The sequence below is a fragment of the Gymnoscopelus microlampas genome (assembly GCF_963454915.1).
Source record: "Gymnoscopelus microlampas genome assembly, chromosome: 21".
Lineage (NCBI taxonomy): Eukaryota > Metazoa > Chordata > Actinopteri > Myctophiformes > Myctophidae > Gymnoscopelus > Gymnoscopelus microlampas.
Window position 1 is genome coordinate 24,116,820 of NC_139958.1, and position 21,612 is coordinate 24,138,431.

The 21,612-nt window shown below is 40.6% G+C and overlaps 1 protein-coding gene across 2 annotated transcripts in view; it reads left to right on the top strand.

The window, feature by feature from the left end:
* The first annotated feature begins 801 nt into the window (after positions 1-801).
* gnaz (guanine nucleotide binding protein (G protein), alpha z polypeptide) overlaps positions 802-21,612 on the top strand; it is a 42,911-nt gene continuing 22,100 nt past the window's right edge. Inside the window, exons 1-2 of one of the 2 annotated variants that reach the window (XM_084046884.1) lie at positions 802-1,068; positions 15,736-15,801. The gene's annotated coding sequence lies outside the window, so the exon portion shown is untranslated. Of the gene's footprint in view, positions 1,069-7,391; positions 7,488-15,735; positions 15,802-21,612 lie in introns of those variants that run through there. The other variant, XM_084046885.1, reaches the window with a different exon arrangement.

Genomic DNA, 21,612 nt, shown 5'->3' on the forward strand with positions numbered 1-21,612 from the left:
TTACATTTCTATGTCAATTTTTTCTTTTAACCTTCCCCCTTTTTTTTACACATACAAACTATTCTTGTCAAATTTGAAGATATCGACTATTATTTCAGTGCCATTATAAATAATATGAAAATACATTTGTTTTCCACCCGGAAGTAATATTTTTGCTGCGGTGACGTCATGATGATAAGTAGCCCCACTGTCACAGAAACAGTTGGCACGGAAACAGCACATTACACCATTATCCAATCCCCCTCCCAGTCCCTGGACGTCATTGCTCTCTGCCCCTCCCACCCTCTCCTTTCCCCTCATGTCCCCTCCTCCTCACTCTCCCTATCATGTTTTTTCTTCAGTCATCAATGAAATGACAACCAGAACCAATGCTAGTGCAACAAGACACAGATTGGCCCTGTACATTACCGTTCTTACCGATAGAGTCTCCTCATCACCAGTATACATTTGATTATGACATAGCAGGAAAGCACACATAATGTTGTGTGGTCTTGGTGTGGCTACAGTATCAGAGCCCCTTTACGTTTCTCTCATGATTTAATCCTGGCCGTTTCATTTCCCTGTTCTCTCTACTAGCCCCTGCTGACTCCTCCCTCCATCTCTCTCCTGCACTCGCTCTCCCTGCCTCTCACTCTCTGACACACTCAAACACATGCACGCATGCATGCATGCACGCACGAGTGTACACTCTCTCTCTCTCTCGCACACACACAGACACACAGACACACAGACACACACACACACACACACACACACACACACACACACACACACACACACACACACACACACACACACACACGCCCTTCTCCCCCCATCGCTGCAGTGTCTCTCCACTGCCTTGGAGCAAACGAGGGAGGAAATAGAACACAGACAATAATAAGGCAGGCAGGGATAGGGGGGTATTGACAGAGCGGTGTATGTATATGTGAGGCTGATACAATGAGAGGTGGAAGGATGTTGAAACAGCAGCAGGACTAAAAAGGGTGGATTGCACACAGCCTTTCTCTCCCTGCAAGGGTTTAGTCTGCAGTATCCTTCATGAATGGATGCCGGATTGTGAATACGGTAAGGCTGGCTATTTTATTTTCCCTCTCAGCCTACACACGCACACGCACACACACACACACACACACACACACACACACACACACACACACACACACACACACACACACACACACACACACACACACACACACACACACACCTTGTTTTGCAATCACCGAGTGAATGGCCTCCTTTGGACTCCCTTTGTTTTCAGGGGGTGGGGTAGCCAGTTTCTGTGGAAGTGTGTAACAGTTTTTTAAAATTATTATTTTCTGAAGAAGCCTTTATGTTGTGCTCAGATGGGGAAGGTGATGTTCAGAGATGGCAGGCGGGCAGCTTCTCTACCCCCCCCCCCCCCCCCCCTCCTCCACCCTTCTAGCTCTGGGCAGGCAGACAAGCTGCCTTTGCCTGGCGATAACACATCTTCTCCTTGATATCATCCTTGATTCATATAGAATGCATATTGTGGCATGCAATGAGTGTAGGTGAATAATGTATATAGTGCAGGACAACAGGAGGATGCATCGAGAGTGTGTGTGTGTGTGTGTGTGTGTGTGTGTGTGTGTGTGTGTGTGTGTGTGTGTGTGTGTGTGTGTGTGTGTGTGTGTGCGCGCGTGTGCGTGTGTGTGTGTAGACCAGGCCATAAGCCTATGGACGAAGATGAGAGAGTAAAAGCACTATCATGTTGGATCAGGTGTTCAGTACTGCTGACTGGCTTTTGCCAGACATTGAATGTGAATGTGCGGTGGGAGGTGCACACATCCCGTGGAGCTCGGCTCTGCAGGCACCAGGATGAGCGGACAAATTGTAGCTCTACACTGGCAGAGAGGGGCATTTTAATATTTGCCCCTGCAGTGCACTGCCTACTGCTCGACAGGAAAAATGACATGAAAATTGATTAAGAATCTTCTCCCAGAGCTCATCTGATATATTTTTTCATTAGCTGTGTGTCTATTTATGAATGTGATTCTGCACAGTTAAACAGAGAGAAAGAAAGAGACATGTTCAGTACTCAGTAGCCGAAACAGGATGAGGTTAATTTGTGGCATCTTTCCACAATTTCTCCTATTATTACTATCATTATTATTATTCCTTGACAGGATTAGAAATGGATGAAGTTGCGTGTGTATTATCTGTGTGTGTGTGTGTGTGTGTGTGTGTGTGTGTGTGTGTGTGTGTGTGTGTGTGTGTGTGTGTGTGTGTGTGTGTGTGTGTGTGTGTGTGTGTGTGTGTGTGTGTGTGTGTGTGTGTGTGTGTGTGTACATACATACTGTAGATGTACGTGCGTTATATGCTTGAGAGAGAAAGAGAGGGCGATAGAGTGAGAGACGGAGAGGGAGAGAGACGGTACAGGGAGGGGTTGAGGGGCTGTGGGGGTTTAACAGTAGGGAGGCAGATGGGGCAGAGGGGCGGAGGTTCATGCAGCAGAGAGAGAGAGAAAGGGGGATTCGAAAACACAGAGTAATAGAGATACATGTACAAATATTAGGGTGTCAAACAGAGGTGCCGTTTAGGATTCACAGACACAGAGAGAATACAGGATTTATGTGTGTGTAGTTCACCCAACAAAATAAAACCAGCTCACATTCAGGCCCTTAGACATCAATAAATCAAAGCAAAAATGGTGGATAAATCCCACAATGCTTTGCTGGAATCTCCTGAGTGCTACTGATAGCAAAATAGATTAGACATATTAGATTGATGCTGTTCCTGAACCCTCCCTACACCATACAAAGTCAACTAGCAGTAAGCATGATGTTTTTTTTGCTAGAATAAAACTGAATAAGAATAAAGCATTGTCTGACGCTCACGCTCAATGGAAACAAGTCCACAGGACTTTTTTGTGTTATCCTTTTAGACCAAGTGTATGACTGTACTCGTGCTGCTTGCATTTCTGTCTAATAAAGTATTCAATCAATCAATCAAGCACATATTTATGTTTGCTCTAACAGAGTGGTGACAACTTCAATACATATGACTTACACAATCAAAACACTGTTTTCCTAAGAAATATTCAAATATTTATTTCCTGGAGCCTAGGACAGTAACAGGGGGAATACCCAGCAACATAGTATGCTGCTTAGTAACAGAAGGAATGCTTTCCTGATAATATCAGAGAGGAAACATCAATGTCATCTTCTGTACATGCATTTTACTTGGTGAGTCATATTGCACAAATGTGACAAAGATGATAAATAACAGAATATTTAGGTATTGATATAGATAATAAAACAATGAAACAGAAAGCAAGGCAGATTGATGTTAGATTTCCATTACGATGTGATATTGGGTACAATCAAGTTTAAGGAGTCTGAGGAGTGGCAATGATTAAAGGGAGTAACCCTTGAGAAAGCAGAAATTTGAAACTTGGTAATGTCATAACAAGGGAACATGTCCCTCTCTCAAGTTGCTGCCAAGTCAGCTTTTAGATAAAGAAATGGAAGACGCCTGCAAGATCATAGGGGGACAATGGTAGCCTACATCACAACAAGTTCTTTGCAGCAATTCCCCGTGTAAGCTCCTAAATGTACACCTGTCTTACAGCAACAGGAGTTCTAAGTTGCTGTAATGTTTTCCAGTTATTATACGACCTCCTACGATCAGCTAGAAAAGATCAGTTACTTTGTTATCCCATATAGGAAACCTGCTTGTGGTCTATAGCACAAGATACTACATAGTCTACAGAACATATACAGTAACATGACAAATTGATCTGCCAACCACTTCTGGGTCAGTAGGGGACAACAGTGGCATTTATCCCCAAACAAACTGCATCTAACATGACATTTCATTTATTTAACCTGTGAACGTTCACTGCCAGCCATATTTCAGAGAGATTAGGGCCATACTGTTGCTTTTAGTCACATTTAGTGATTGTGAAATGTTACAGAAATGTAAAAATTCTAAAACTACACTTTTTTATGCTTTCAATGAGGAAAGTGAACAATATAGTTGGAGTGCTTTAAGCTACAGAAGGGCTGCAAAAGGTTAAATTAATGTAACCGGTTGCTTTCTCTTGTTATTGCCGCTGGTGTGAGTGCAGTGTAATTTATCCTTTGTCGCATGGTGGTATCACTCGCCATAAATAACAGATTTTCAACGAAGTATAAATGATCCTTAAGGGTAATGCGGTTTAACTAAGCTGCCAGAGGCCACTGACAGTCAACTCAATGATGGATGACAGGGAACAGCTTCTCAAATGACGGCTAATCACATCCCCCCATAGTGGGAGTGGGCCCTCACTAAGTTCACGCACGCACGCACGCACGCACGCACGCACGCGCACACACACACACACACACACACACACACACACACACACACACACACACACACACACACACACACACACACACACACGCACACAGATATATACTGTACATGCCTATAATGACAGATTCATAATAAGAATTAGAGATCCACAATATATATATATATATACATATACTGTATAAAAGCCAAAGTTAGTTGCTTGGTAACCAAAGTTGTTACCAACAAACATATAGACATTCTTGACAAGGCAGCTCAGCATGAATGTCATTACACATCACATAAATGCCTCATAAGGAAGTTTCAACAGAGCATCATTAGCTAATCGTTTTGTTATTGTGAAATGGTCCGTTATATCCTGTCAGTTAAGTAACGTTTGAGGACATGAAAACAAGGAGAGCAACGATCCAGCAAACCTATGTTGAGTTTGACCTCCTTGAACCTTTAACCTCTGCGTCCACTCCAGCAGGGCTGACATAGTGGCAAAGAACAACACACTTTGTTTTAGTGGAAGTTAACATCTTGGTGGTTTTCAACCCTTTTCATAACAAGGTCCGTTATTTATTCGGCATTTGAGCCAGCACGGACCACCATTGATGAGATTTAGCCTGACTCTAGTCTTGCGTAGCCTGACAACTATTCCACAATCTCCGAATGCTGTATAGAGTCTGGAACTACACCTCCCAAAATCCGATTGAGGAAACTGGCACTTCCATTCCCGAAAATATATTTCAAAATATCTTTACATTTTATTTTTTAATTTCCATTTCTGCTAAGCAGCAAGCTAAATATACTTCGATGATTTTGATTTATATTCGGATACATTTGCGCAACTGTAAAGACGAAACAGAAGTGGGGAGGAGGCTTCACATCCGATTCATATGTTAATCGTGATCAGAGCTTCCGAGTCCCAGACTGTATGACCGGAAACATTTGAAAATTGTGGGAGGCAACAGTCTGGCCACGCGAGACTAGCCTGACTCAGACCCAAGAACATTTTGTTATCGTTGGATAAGATTTTGTCCACAATTCCATGCTGTATTGATGTGGTACCATAGGAGAGATAACTGGCAGACTTGATCAAAATAACAATTATTCTACATTCTCTGTAGACTTTTTGTAAATTAAGTAATGCAGATGTTTAACAATAATTTAACTATTGAGAGTCTCAAGAGTTAAAGATCTATAAGGATCAAATGGACATTTGGTTACCAACTCTCCATCATTTAGCTGGGGACCGAGGACCACTGGTTGAGAACCACTGTTGTAGGTGAATACACTTTGGACTTGAACATTGCATTAATTTGTACTACAGTAAAGTAGGCTACCAGAGGTACTTGTAACTGTAAATCTCCTCTGTTGCCTACTATAGTAAAGGTATTACTCTGGAGTGATTTAAAGGTGCACTATCACGGTTGGCGACATTATCTCTATATCTTTGTTGTACAGTAGGGCTAATGTTAGCTGCCATAAAATTGAGCAGTCTATTGTAGGTTAATCATTAATGACCAAGTGATACAGTAAAGACATTATAACCCACAGAGTGTGATGCAAGTGCAAAATGGCCGCCAGGTGAATAGGGTCAATTGCAGATCATTCAAAACCTCTAAATCTCCAAACCATCTCACTGGCTTCTTCATTGCTACAGCACATTAACTATAGTAGTCTATAATAAAATATTCACACATGGTGCTGTCTGAATCAGCTGGTTCAGCATTTGTATGTATGTGTTTTGGGTCTTTAATCCTGGTCAAGTATTGGGGCCAAAGTGTCAGCCACCGCCAGCACCGGTGCATGGAGAACTAAGAAATTAGTGCTGTCTGTCTAATTTAGGGCGTGGCATGGTGGTACAGACACCAAATCTGGAAACGGATGTCAAGTCGACTGATCCAGTTAATTTTCTATGGAGAGCATCTAATGCGACCACAGGATTTGGTGTGTCTGTGAAGATTAAGTTATCTGTCAGTCTTCCAGAAATATATTAGGCTGTTTCCAGAGCTTTAAATCGCTATTCACTACTTATTTCTCCACTTCATTGTTCACACATGGTATAAGGAATCGGCCATTCAGTCTGAATTCCAGGCAATAAATCTACAACATTTCAATTAATTTCCGTTTCTGATTCACTCTCTTCCTGTCTATGTGATGATGTTTTGAACAACATTTAAAACATCTGTCTCTAAACCAACTCCCTGGCATTGCTACAGTACATTGCTCTATAATATATATTAACACAAGGTGTTGCTCTGAATCAGCTGGTTCAGCATCTGTACATGTTTTGGGTCTTTAATCCTTGTCAGATATTCTGCTAAAGTATCAGGCTCCTAGCCGCTGGTGCATGGAGAACTAAGAAAATGCCATTGTTGTTGTTTTTTGTCTGTTTATTATTGAAAATAAATATGCCTAAAAAGAAACAAAAAACAATAATTATCGCTGTCTGTTGGACTGAACTAATTTAGGGCGTGGCATGGTGGTGCAGCCACCAAATCCGGTGACGGATGTCAAGGCGACGGATCCAATTCATTTTCTAAGGACAGCCTCCAATGTGACCGCCACATTCGGTGTGTCTGTAAGGATTAAGTTATCTGTCAGTCTTCCATAAATCTACTAGCCTATTTCCAGAACTTTAAATCACTATTCACTGCTTATTTTTCATCATTCACTCATTGTTCACAAGAGGTGAACGAATCGGCCATTCAGTCTGAATATCCGGCAATAAATCTACAACACTTTAGAACAATTAATTTCTGTTGCCGATTCACTCTCTTCGTGTCTCTGTCTTCCTTTCGCTTGCTCTCTCTTCTGTATCTCTTTCTCTGCTCCCCTCTCACCCCCCCCCCCCTTATTCTCTTCCTACTCCCTCCCTCCTCTCAACTCCCTCCCCCCCCCCCCCCCCCCTCTCTCTCTCTCTCTCTCTTTCTTGTAATCGGTGCTGCCAGTCAGACATAGGGACTGACTGTGTTTCTGGGGACTGCATATAAGAGGAGCTTCCTCCCTGCACTCAGGGCAGAGCAGAGGGGACTTAACAGAGCATCTTTGTGTTCCATTCCACACACATAACAGCGGTCATGGGAGGGTGGATGAGGAGGAGGATGAGGAGGAGGTCTTGCTCAGGACTACCACCGGAGAGAGAGGTGTTGTGTAGTGGCAGAAGACAGTCAGTGAAAGTAAGTGTAAATGTGTGAGCGTGTGCGTACAGTATGCCTGTGTGTGTGTGTGTGTGTGTGTGTGTGTGTGTGTGTGTGTGTGTGTGTGTGTGTGTGTGTGTGTGTGTGTGTGTGTGTGTGTGTGTGTGTGTGTGTGTGTGCTTGTAATCAAGTTGTACGGCTGCCCATGCATGTCACCCCGGTTGTTCTATAGAGGCGTTCCAACAGAAGCCTCCTACCTGTCTCAAAGCAAATTCAAAGCTACACGTAACATGCAAAGTGTGAAGAAGAGGGCAGAATTTAACTTCATGTCCAATTTACAATTTAAGCTTTTGGCAGACATTCTGGCAAGATCGGAGTAAATGGCATGATCCCTATAAACAGATGACAGGGTAAACGGCCACATAAGTAGATCCTATTCATATGGCGGTCCACTTGTGATTTGTATTTATGCGTGCCCTGGTGTGTGTTTGGGTGTGTGTGTGGGGGGGGGGGGGGGGGGGGGGTACCTTTGAATGTTACAATTCTAACATAAAATGAATAACAGAAACAAAAAGCAAAGAGAAAAAAATGATTTATGGGACAGACCATGTCATTGCAATATTTAAGCAATTTGGAATGCATGTGGCTGAAAGCTGAAGATCATAACAGTATGATAGCTTGTTCTGAGGCATCTGGGTCTAGTTTTCCCTGCTAAATTGATATTGAGTTATCACTATGTCAACTTTTGCTTTTGTTTTTGGTGGCCCATATACAGTGGTCCAGTAGTGCTGCTCCCTTTTGTTGCAATGCATATCAAAGTACTTGTATAAATAATAGTACTGCGTATGTTGTAAAAATATTATCCTGTAAGGTTATAATTCACATTCAGTACATAGTAAAATCCTCAGTGTTTATTTATTCATTTGTACACTTTCCGAATTAAATGAACACTTTTTTTTACTGTGTACAGCATAGTTCTACCTGTCCAAATAATTGATAGTCTCTTCCAATATGAGATGTGTCATTTATTTGTATGTGGGCGCTTTTGAATTTAGTCTTATTCCACTGAAAATAGGCCTAATGAATAGCTATATATTTGCTCAAGAGGATTCCATCCGTCACTCACATTGGATGGTACAGTAGCTTCTGTCATCCATCCTTATAAAGTATTTTACACACACTCACGTATATGTGCTGTTGACAAGTTGGGTACATTACAGCGATACTTTTTAAATTGACAGGGTTTGCAACACTGAAGGCGACGCTTAGTTGAGTTTCAAGAAATTCTACCCCTTGATTAGTGTCTGTGGGATGTCGAACTCACAGTTTCCTTCTGTTGCAGGAAACGTTTATCTTATCTGTCATGACCCAAATGAGTATAATGTTGGTGACGCTATTTGAGTATTGATAAGAATGCTTATGACACTACTGAAATTGCTTGTATGGTGTCATTGAACAGCCAGAAAAATAATGCTGACGGATATCAAAACTATAGTGTGCTCCCGGGAGCACAGATCTCCGCCAGCCTGGGTTGTCTACCTAGGGCCTGCAAATTGGAAGCCAGTTATAGCCAACTAGAATGCAATCTGAAAAATCTGACTGATAGGACTTGGTCACATGACTCTGGAGATAATATGTAATCAACTTTATTGTCACATCACTGGTTTACAGGTGTAAAGAAGTGTGTGAAATTTGTTTTTGCATAAGCTCCATCATCATCAACAGTGATAATGTGTACCAATTTGCATGTGTTTTGGACAAAATCTGTAGGAATAGTATCAAAAATTGTATTTTGCAAAAAACGCGAGGAACCATGAAAAACTTTGGGTAGAGGTTCTTCCTGGGCCTACTGGGAGCGTGCATGCAAAGCTTCGCCGATCGGTCCAACAGTGCCTGAGATTAGCTGTTCACAGACACACTGACACACGGATGGATGGACTGATGGATATAGGGGCAAAAACATGTCTCCAGCTTTCTTTGGTCTGGCCTTCGGCTGTCCAGCCTGGCGGAGACAATAAAGAGCTGAAGAAATTAGCTAAAGCTGTGATTGGTAGTTGATACGTGCAAACACTCAACTGTTGCAGAAACAAACATCCTTGTTTAACAGGCAACAAGACAGACACGCAGACAAGCTGACAAGACGTGCAGACAGACAGACATTCATACACTAGAGCTATGACTGTTGGGGCCAATAGCAATCCTGCTCTTGGAGAGTCCTAGACAATAGATTATGTTTTGAACGATATTTTGGCGAAAAGGTGCAACATTTTCTAATCAATTTGAAAGCCTTAACTTACAAGAAATCAAATAAATGAAAATGAACACAAATCACATATATATAAAAAGATAAGCACATAAACTGAACTTTATTTAATTTAACCACTAACCACTATTCCAAATTTGGCAAAAATAGCTGATCTACAAGCACACGTTGCAACTTGTGAGCTTGTAGATCTGCTATTTTTGACATGCACAAAAATAAGGACACCAGGTTGAAAGTGGTTGAAAATGCACGCACGCACACACACACACACACGCGCGACTCTCTCAATCGACCACCTTGCACCATCTCATCCCTTCACATCAGACGGGATGCCCGTAGCTCTGCCCTATGCACAAACGTGCCATTGTCATCACTGGCTGGCCTTGTGACTCAGTGTGACCCGTTGCATTGGAGCAGGGGGAATGCAGCCATTGAGATGAGGAACACTAAACACAGACGCTTGCTTATCACAAAAAAGCATCGAGCATACTCAGACCTCACCCCCACCAGGCTCTCTTTTGGACAAATGAAGAAAGAAGAACACTGCCTATCGTTGTTTTCCATAATGAATGACTGGTGTACTGAGGGACATAAACAGGCATCTATCTGCCAGTGACTTTCACATTCAGGGCTGAATATGATGAGAGGGTAATATGAAACGTTGAGCAAACAGTTGTGAGACCATATTGCTATTTGTATGATTCACGTTACACTAAAATTATTTTAACGCGAGACAGCAAATTCGGCCCATTTACCGTATTACATTTTATGACATTGAATTCAGTTGGAACGCTAAAGACTGATTTGTAGTTTGTTGCTCACCGGTGTTGCGTGCCAGAAATAGAGTGTCTACATGCTCACAACACGTCGCATGTGAGCATGTAGATCTGATATTTGCTGATGTTTTCGGACCTCAATGCCATCATACAGCAAAGCGTAAAATAAGCGTAATAAATAATAATAATGCGTACAGTTGTTTTGTTTATCATCGATATTCACGAGCTAAGGATCGGTCAGACTGACGAGATCAGACAACTGTAATCAATGTAATCAATTATGGCATGGTCATCTATGACTGTTTGTGTGTGTTTGTGTGTGTGTGTGTGTGTGTGTGTGTGTGTGTGTGTGTGTGTGTGTGTGTGTGTGTGTGTGTGTGTGTGTGTGTGTGTGTGTGTGTGTGTGTGTGTGTGTGTGTGTGTGCCACGACCGGGGTCCACACTGGAACCATTTCTAGGAAGATCCCAGTACAGGAGCCACATCATTTCCTAGTTTTACACAGTTTTGGTTAAGGTTATGTATTGAAATAGTTTTAAGACCTTGCTTTGATATTTCAAGGAAACAATGATTAATTTCTCATTTTCATATTTAAAGTAGCGATTGGAAAATCTATGATACAACTGACTATAATTGCCTTTCATGAAATGTTTTTGTTTTGAAGAAAGGAATTATAATTGGTCACAGAATTCAAAAAGTTAAATAATGTTTTGCACAAAAATTCCCTCTGAGGTGAAACACATGAAAGAATCCCCTTAAATGACTTCAGGTCTTTCCACAAAGTGTAATTGTGAAATTGACTGTGTTCAGGCCCAAGGCCCAAGAGGAGAAATATGCTGGGAATTCTTTGACGCAACTCTGGCGGCTCTCGGGTCAACAGGGAGAGAACTGAAGTGACCGTGGGTACATCCCAGGCGCTTTGATGATAACCATAATAATAAATGACTTCAATCTGATGATTGAATGCAGGGTCGCTGATAGGATACAACAGCTCTAATTCATTTATCCCCATAGAATCAAATGAGATGGCGGTGCTTCACCTCATGTGACAAGAATCCTGGGTAATCCAGTGGATACAGTGTCAGCTGACACGTCATTGGTGAAGTGAAGGTGTTATCTGCAGGGTTCGATTTGCTGGGGGGGATGGGGGCAAAACCCATTCCTCTTGCCTCTGGTCATTCATTTTTTATGGCCGGTGGGGAGTTTTATCCCTGCTTCTGCACTGAAAAAAATACGTACATGCATTTCCATTTGGGAAATGTAGTCTAGATTCTATCCCCGGCATCCCTATTTTGGGTAAATTTGTCCTAATGTTTTTTCAGTTAGTTGGGTTTAAGTGGTTAAGAAAATTCCACCCTCTGTTCTTTTTTTTTTTTTTTTACAAATCAAAACCTGTTATCTGACAACCTCCCAGAGTCGTGTGGGAGAGAGATCCCAGACACGCATCTCTGATAGACTCAGGCTATCTATTTAGACGTGTCCTCAGTGTATAGATATGGTAAACTATTATGGTGTATATGGATATAGTAGTGTAACTGTCTGATAACATGTGCCCAGAGAGGCTCACTACTTCATTTTGTGGCTCTATTTTCGCAGCAATCCTCAAGGACAAGAGGTGACATTCAAAGGAGGCAGACTTTTGAATTGGGAATTGTAGGGAACCAGGTGATAGAAAGTGACGTAAGTGACGTCTTTCAGCAGGCGCAAAATCTTGCATAATGCAATGCCAAGCACTGACTGCTGAAGGCCACTCAGACTGCGACCTACATCTTATATGTTTCTGACGTAGGATGGGGTGAGCTCGCAGCAATGACTCACTACATGGAAATAGGCCTAAAGCCTCATTTATGCTTCGTCTCACGACATTGTCGCTTGCCGAAGATAACTGATTTACAAGTGAAGAATGCAATGTTGTGCATCACGGTTGTTTTTGCATAAATTAGGCCTTAATCTAGGTGGGAACACTTGATTTATATTGATTCCTCTCGATAGTGCACAGTGACATTTACCAATTCCTTTCTTTCTTGCTTGCAACAATAACGAGCCACACACAGAGCAATCTTCTGACTGGAATACTGTCTGTATATGGCCATTGCTGGAGAGTGACACTGATCTACTATGTGATTGCTGCTGGATGCTATAGAAGACCATTAAAGAAGATGCGTTGTGAGCTTGTAGAAAGATCAGCTATTATAGATCGGATAATTACGCTATTCGTACGACAAAGTATAAGCTTAAGTGGTTAGGTTACATGTGGGTTTATTGATTGAAGTACATAGAAAAGACAGATGGCTTGAGTCAAAATCCAAAGCTGAGGTGTTTATTTGCAAAAGATAAGTAAAACTGTCAATAAGAAAAAATATATATGGGCATCCAGCCATGAATCACTTATTTTCATAAAATGTTTGAAAATAAACTAGAAAAAGTGCTCCTTGGAGCACAGGTCTCCGCCAGGTCAGGTAGGTTATTTTGGCCTCCTGGTGGCACTATAATAGGCCAATGTGAAAATGGTGCCATTTCTTCCTAGGCCATGCACAGCATTCGGACACTGCAATCATGATTTGAGCTATTTTGTTCTAAAAATGTGTTTAGCTAAAGTTGACCTGCTGGTGGCGCTATACAACAAAACAATGTTGGTGGCATTTGTTCCTCAACATAGTGTGAATGTGCGTGGAAAGTTTCACCGCAATCAGACGCTGCGTTCATGATTTGCGGCATTTTTGTTCCAAACAAGGCACTACTGCAAACTTTAGATATTAATCTTAGCCAATCAGGACGGAATATGAAAAATCAAACAGATCTGTCTTGATCACATGACTATAGAGATCATGTGTACCCATTTGCGTGAAATTTGGATAAAATGGGAATGAGTAATATAAAAAAATGTGTTTTACATAAGTTGGCCTCTTGGTGGCGCTATAAAAGGCAGATGTGAAAAATGCAGGGAAAAGGTTTTTCCTTGGCCTCTAGGGAGTGCGCATACAAAGTTTTGTACAGATCGGTGCAGTTATAGGTAAAAACACGAATCGGCCTGTTATAGCGCCACCATGAGGCTGATTTGAAAAGTTTGAAGTGGTATTTCTTCCTCGACATAGTGGTAATGTGCATGCAGAATTTCAGGGAAATTGCATGCTGTGATCATGATTTGAGGCATTTTGTTCAAAACAAAGCACTCCTGCAAACTTTGAAAGCCATTTTTAGCCAATCAGGATGGAATATGAAAAATCTGAAATACCGGTTTTGTTTAATGACTATAGAGATACTGTGTACTGATTTGCGTGATGTTTGGACAAAATCTGCAGGAGTACTGTCAAAAAATGTGTTTTGGAAAAAGGGGTGCAAAACATACTCTCTCGCCATGCCTTTCGGCCTGGCGGAGACAAAAATCAAAAAAGTTTATAAACGTTTCTAAATTGTTTCAAAAATAGATGATCTACAATCTCACAACGCATCGTAATGCAACGCATCGTGAGCTTATACGTTTCCTATTATCGGTAAAGCGATTTGGTGTAGAAGGAAAAAAGTAGGGGATCAAGTATAGACCCCTGGGGTACCCCAGTCAACCAAGTATATAGGGTTTAAGAGGTCAAAGTAGAAAGCGCTGTTAGTGATGTCAGTAATTACACTAATAATGCATTATTCTGTTAAGATGCTTGTCATGTATTACTTTAGCCTTCAAAGCCGTAAATCAAGGAAACACCTATTAGCAGTTGACACCTACAGTATACACTTTAGATTAGAGTGTACACTTATTCTTACTGAGCATTCTCCCAACCAACTGTAGACTACACAGAGCATTTATCTAATTTGCACATAAACTATTGGTGGAAGGTTCTGGGACCTGCAATCAGCTCCATTCATATTTTGACAGTAATAGGTTTAAAACAAAATGGGCTTAATGTCATATCTTGTCATATCACATATATAGCCAAGATTGTATAATAGCCATGAGGTTAAAGTGCATATTGTCATCTTAAATTTTCCATTTCTATTTTTTTTGTTCTTTTCGGCTTTAATGAAGTTAAAACCACATTCACTTTTGGGTTGGTCTTTTCAAGGCACCAAAATGATTTGCACTGGTTGCAATTATTTGCAATGGTAAGCAGAGCTATCCAGTTCTAATATTTAGTCATGAATGTAATGACATCTAGATGTCTTTACTAGTTCTGATGTCATGATCTCATGTCTCATGTCATGTATTTTAGAAAAAGCCTAAAATAAATGTGCAGCTTAGCAATTAGTCAAAACTCTGCTAACTGCTTGGAATTAAATTGGTTGCATGGCAACATTTGCTTAAATTCCATGTTATTCAGAACTTCGGACGCATTTGGGGACTTTTAGGGACTCCAGTGTCTACAAAAGCATAATTATTTAAGATAGAGAGGTCTTGTCAGGACAAGTGAGAGAAATTCTCAAGCCTGCCAGTCAGTTTTATACTTGCGGTTAAGGAAAATGGCCAACAACATATCCCTTCTTTTACATTCCCTTGTCTTACCTCCCCCTTTCTTATCTGTACTCATTGCTAGTATTCTCTGTAACAATCAAATAGCTTAATGTGAGAATGAGCTTTCATGGGCAGTTAAATCGCTGTGTCACCCTTACACATCATCATATAGTGTGTTCCATGGTCCTTAGCTTAGTACCACTAAAATTGAAACCTTGTGTCTTCAATGCAATTTTTTATTATCTTTAAAACAGAACATTCCAGTATATATAGTAGTTGATCACACGATATTTGCCTTTTTATTTAACCCATTAAACCCGGAAAAGTGTCATTTTAGATTTTTAGACTTTGGCTATTCAAAAATTGCAGATATACAAGCTCATAGCATGTCACTACGAGCTTGTAGATCTAAAATATTTTTTTAATCATGAAAATCTGTGCACATTTTTTAATATATATATTTTTTCAAATTGAACATTTCTTACTCAAATCTTTATGGGGGTCCCTGAAACAAAATATATTTTGGGGTCCTTGACATGAAAAAGTTTGAGCACCACTGAATTATAGCAACATAAGTTTTTCAGAAAACTTTAGAAGACATTTTGAAGAAACAACCTGTCCTTTTCCTGTGATCCATGTACACTTTCAGTTGCAGTTACTTGTCCCATCTGTACCCAAATATAGAGTGCATTACAGCACTTTCATATAGTAATGACATTGTTGCAACAATATGTCACATCTCTAAAATAATACATATATTTCACTTTGGAAAATAACAACTTTATCTTTTCTTTTCTTTTTTACAGAAAGTGTGCAGTTGGAAAACCCTTGCTATTGCAGCTGACATTCTAAGAGTGTCAAGGGCCAACAGTGTAAGTATAACTTAATAATGATATTATTTTATTTCTTCCAAAAACAGCTTTTGAGGAATTTCTGCTTTTTTGATAGCACTTTGGAAATAACAAGGAGATGTTGTGACACAGGACTTGGGTCACCTCATGAAATAATTATGTTAATGCTTATGCGGAACACACATTAACAGGCCGAATCTATAAATGCACCATAAAATGGAACGTTTAAATAATAATAATGAACGTACAACTTGAAGCCAAATCAGTAATATCTTTCTAGCAAACGTTCTGAAACAGAATTTTTACACTAAGGGCACAGTCACACCAAACTATGGCTGCCGGCTGATAAACTCTGGTTTAGGTTGTGCGCAGCCGACAGTTTTTTGCAGCTAGCGCATTCTAAAAAACGTAGCTTGCAGCGAATTCTGTCCCAATAACCAGTGACGCACCTGTCACTCACTTTCAGGACCCTCCCCGTAGCCCGCAGTTGCTCTATCGCAAGCACCATGTCGCTTCCAGAGTCTTGGGACGGTCCGCCTTCGACTCACCCGATTGGACAGAGGGGGAAAAGCAGCGTCTGTCTCGAGCATTTATCTGCTTCAAATAGACATGGCGTATAGAACGCATAAACGCAAGGTGTGCGCGACACACAGAAAGATGCGCAAGACCATCAAACCACGCCATTCCCATTGAAAAGCATTGGCAGAATCCACCCTCATAGGTAGAATTAAAGTGCGGTGTGTCCGTGCCCTTACATATGAACCCACAAAATGTAACCACATCCCTGGAACGTGTGTAGTGCCACATCAGGTTGCATAGTGACTCAGTGTTTAGTACTGTTGCGTCACGGCACGAAAGGTGCTGGATTCAAACCCAACTGGTGTTGGGCAAAAACCTCTCACATTTCAGAGTCTTATTTCATTTAATTGTTTTTGTAAATTAACCCATTCAATCCGGGAACGCATCTACAAATGTCTTCTGAATCCTAACGTTGCTATATCAGTGGTTCTCAAACTTTTTCATGTCAAGGACCCCCCAAAATGATATGTATTTAGCCGGAGCCCCCCCATCTCAAAATATTTAGTTCCAGGGACCCCCGCCCAGAAGCACAGGTTTGAGTTACAAATGTTGGCATTAAAAAACAATATATATTCAAAGATTTACAAACATTTTCACGATTTAAAAAAACATAGCAGATCTACATGCTCATAGCGCTGCACTCGGTGCCGGGCTATGAGCTTGTATATCTGCAATTTTTTAATAGCCAAAGTATAAAATAATGGTAGCTAAAATCTAAAATGACACAGATGCGTTCCCGGATTGAATGAATTAATACCCTACTACTTCAACATACTTCAGTGTCACATATTTGAATATTTAAATATATTATATACTATATTTAATATTAAATATAGTATATAGTATAGTATATAATATCTAATATTTTTTGACACAGAATCAAATGTTTTATGGTCATGATTCACCGGGAGCCTGGATGGCTTGGTTCCAGGCTTAAAATAATTTATATAAATATTTTCGGAAATCTCTATGGGAAGAATAAATGGGTTTTCTATATGTGGCACCACAAAATGGCCGCCACTGCTATGCCCTATAGCCGAGCTTGTAGATCTGCTATTTTTGCTACTTTTGAATTTGAATCCTGAATAGTAACAGTTTTGAACATATCAGGTTTTCCACCCCGACAGCAACAAATGATGTTCACATCGTGTACTGTATGCTCCGTCGTATGACGCTGTCCCGCGCTGTCCTGCCCTGTCCCCTGCTGACAATAACCGATCTCCAAGCTCCAACGCGTTGCATCGTGACACGTTGTCTAGATCTGCTATTTTCAGTGCGTGACAGCGTTGTACTATGGAGCATAAATCAGGCTTTAGAGCTGGAGCAGGTACTCAGGCACCAGGGAGTATAGCTGCCCCAGGCTGTAAAGATGAAATAAAATAAACAAGACAGTGTGCCTAACATCAGTCCTTTATTCAATCTAGAGGTCCTAAAATATTTTCTTGCCTCGTGACGGGCACCACACTTTGAGTCTCTGTGGGGTGTGGTTATATATTTGTGATGAATGCTGACTACACTGCAATATGAGCTATTCACCATGAGCATTACATTTTTTCCCCCTCTCGTGCTTTTGTGTGCAGCTTACCACTCTACTGAAGTACATTTTGCAGGGGATCACATACAGTAACCTACATTAACACTGCTGTACATAATGATGACAATATACATTTTTATGGTCTGTCTCTCTGTCTGTGTGTCTGCCCGCGACTAATGTAGCAATCAGGGCCGATCAACGCTACAATTCTTGTGCACGCTGTGTAGGCTAAGGAAGTAAATTAAAATCCCTAAATAAGATTCCCAGGGATGGACAGATACATACATTAATCAGTATGATAAAAATAAGTTATCATATCATTTATAACATAAAGTTTCACCAGAGAAAAAACGAAAACAACAACCATGACATGCCCCCATGCACCTCACCCTTCATTCCCCAAGGTTATTTAGGATTGTTATATGGCACAATGTCTAAAAGAACAAGTAGAACAAATCTAATGAGAACAAAATGTAATGATCTAAATATGTATCATGCTACCTCGTTTATGTGTTGTGAAATTATGCCAAGAAAGGTCTCCTGCAGGTCTTATGGACAGTTTTTCTCACGTCATGTTGTGACGTGTTGTGAGCTCGAAGATTAGCTTTTTTTCGGCAAAGAGATTTGGTGTTGAGAGAAAAAAAAGGCTTCAGTGGTTAAGTCTTCCAGCATGGTGATTGAGCATCCTTTCATATCTGTGATACTGTACACAACTGCAGGTTTATTTATAGTCAAAACAAGTCCAAAAGAATGGACCATGTCAAACTTTGGTGTTAGTAGAACAATCTGTAAGCTTCTTTTGGAAATAGTAAGGTAGATGTAGAGTATGCTTTGTACAATAAACGTTACCCCTGAAAATGAGTAGTGCGGTTGTCAGAGAAAGTTATCATGTCACATGCATCCTACGGTGTCACGTACACGTGTGTAAGGCCTCATTCATAGTCTGTCTGTTGCATGACCGTGTCACTCACTGTAAATAATGATTTACAGTGAGCGCTTTACAGTGCTTTACAGTGAGTGCTTGTCTGTGAGCGCTCTGAAAAACAAGTACATTTTGAGGGAGGGAGTACAACCCATTTAAAGACTTATTCTAAGTCTTTAGGCCTATAAGTTATAAGTGTAACAAATAAAATTAAAATCTAGAAATGGGACCTTTTTTTTGCCTAATTCCTGGCTGAATCAAGCAGTACAAGGCTGGTGACCATTTTTAAGTTCAGTCAGACAACTCTTGGATTGAAATAAATATATTTATTGAGCATAAATATAATATTTATTGAGCATAAATATGTATAAGCATATTTTGGCATCAAGGCTCTCTCTCAATTCGTTCACTCACTATAACCATGAACATATTATAATAAATACATATTCAGCAAAACAGATTACAAGGAACGCAAACCCCCCCTAAGGGAACCATATAGAAAAGGTGGATGCTGGGGTGGAAGCAGCAAGATGGCAAAGTAGCGGCAAGTAGAAAGAGTTTAAACATCCCGCCCCAATCAGATGAGATGTGCAGGTGATTGATCACCTGTTCAGGAGTTAGCGCTGCTTTGAGTTGTCTCCTGAATTAGCTCAGCAGGCTTCGCCGCATTTAAGTTTTTGGAGTTTTATTTTTCCACACAATCATTTTCCCGTGCTACAAACAATTCTCATTGCGAAATTACAGTGCAGAGAAGGCCATGCACGCTGCTCCTATTTAATGGAAAAAGGAGTCGATTCATTTGTAGCAGTGATGCTCAATGCATTCACTATAATCAATGAACTATAATAATTCACTTTAAATTGTTGAAATTGAATCTTCAACAGTTTCACTTAATTGTCTGGCGCATGCATGGCTTGAGTGCTTTCATACAGTGCTCATGTGTAATGGTGATGCAAGCAAAGAGAGAATTAGACATAAGGTTTGTCTTGTAAAGTGTAATTGTCCTGTCACGGCCCTATGCCTTCTAAATTGTTATTTTCCTGTTTCATGCCACACCTTAACTGGAACCAGTTCTTGTATGTCCTACAATGTATTGCCATTATATAGGAATTTGGAGAAATAATGAAGCTAAGCAGGAGAATGATGTATTAAACATTATAACTACTGCTCTCCTTATCTCATGCAGAATATCTGCACCGCCTTTCCTCTAGTGAGCAACATGCTCTGACAAAATGTTAACAGACCGAGCCCAATAGTGTAAACAGCCAAACCCATATTGTCATGGTATTCAATTCCTTGGTGCAAATTGTTTTTCTCACCGTTACATACAGTAAGGGTCTAAGTCTACAATACAGGTGTACTTAGAAATGGCCTCAATTACTGATTGCTTTTATTGCACAGACTTGTACACTTAAACCCTCTACACTTAGTAAATTAATCCGTCTCTTTTTTATCCCCTCTAAACAAAATCTCTTCACCGAAAAGAGACGATTCACAAGCTCAAAGCGTGTTGCGTTATGATGCATTGTGAGCTTGTAGATCTGCAATTTTTTGCAAATGTTCCTCCTAGAAAAGGGATGCAAGGATTCAAGTGAGTAAAGTCTTAATGACTTATTTACATCGCAGTCCTGGTGGTACTAGGCATTGGTCAGCACAGGAAAGACTGACATCACATGAGTCACATAAATATACAGTAAAAAGGAAGAAAAACCTGATATCATACACATACTGTACATTCCAAGAATTATATATTTCTGACTGCTTCTCAACCACCCCTCGACTGCTCTTTTCAAAACTTTAGCACTAGCAACTGTTTGGATGGCAATGAAAGAATATAAATAGCTATCACATACCGAGTCACGTCCATATCCATTCTTTGTTTAACAAAATTTCAACAGAAGGTGCTCAGAATCAGGACCAGGGTTCATTTGCTATGTTTGATCAGATCACAATTTAAAATTAGGGCTTAAGTGGTTAAGAAAATGGCCCCCTGTTTCTTTTACCAATTGAACCCTGATCAGGATTAATATTCTGGTAATGCCAAGAATAAGGTTTGGCAGTCCTGTCCAGGGAGGGTGGAGACCTCAGCTGGAAGTAACATCATCTTAGCTCATTGAACATGATTAATATCTCAAATATGTGTTTATTAGCAAATGAAATATTCCATGCACTATTTGATGCAAGACTGATATAATTGATAGGTTTCTGCATGTGTTGAACTGTTGATAAAATTCAGTTGACAAACATTTATGCCAGTCTGTTTTCCACAGATTTTTGACACCTGAACAAACTGTGAAAAACGTCTATTGATTATCACCTCACATTCAAACAGACTTTGATCCCCAGTAACCTAATTTTGCCAAGCAGCCATGTGGAAGCCAGTCAATGCAGGGCCCTCCCAAAATTCAATCACTGCCTGCGCCATGGACTAGCTAACACATAAATGGCACATTAACCACTTTCAACCTGGTATCCCTATTTTGGGCAAAATAAATACATAAATTGAATAAATCCCCAAATTGTTAAAGAAATTGCAGATCTTCAAGCTCAAAACGCGGCGCATTGCGGAGCGTTGTGAGCTTGTAGAATTTTGCTACTCAGCTCACGACGAAGTACATAGGGCCTAAGTGGTGAAAAGCAGAAGCAATATGCACACTGTGTAAATAATCCTAAGGCAAACTTCAGTCTCAGAGTAGGGAGATGGGAGAGCTAGTGTGTGTGTGTGTGTGTGTGTGTGTGTGTGTGTGTGTGTGTGTGTGTGTGTGTGTGTGTGTGTGTGTGTGTGTGTGTGTGTGTG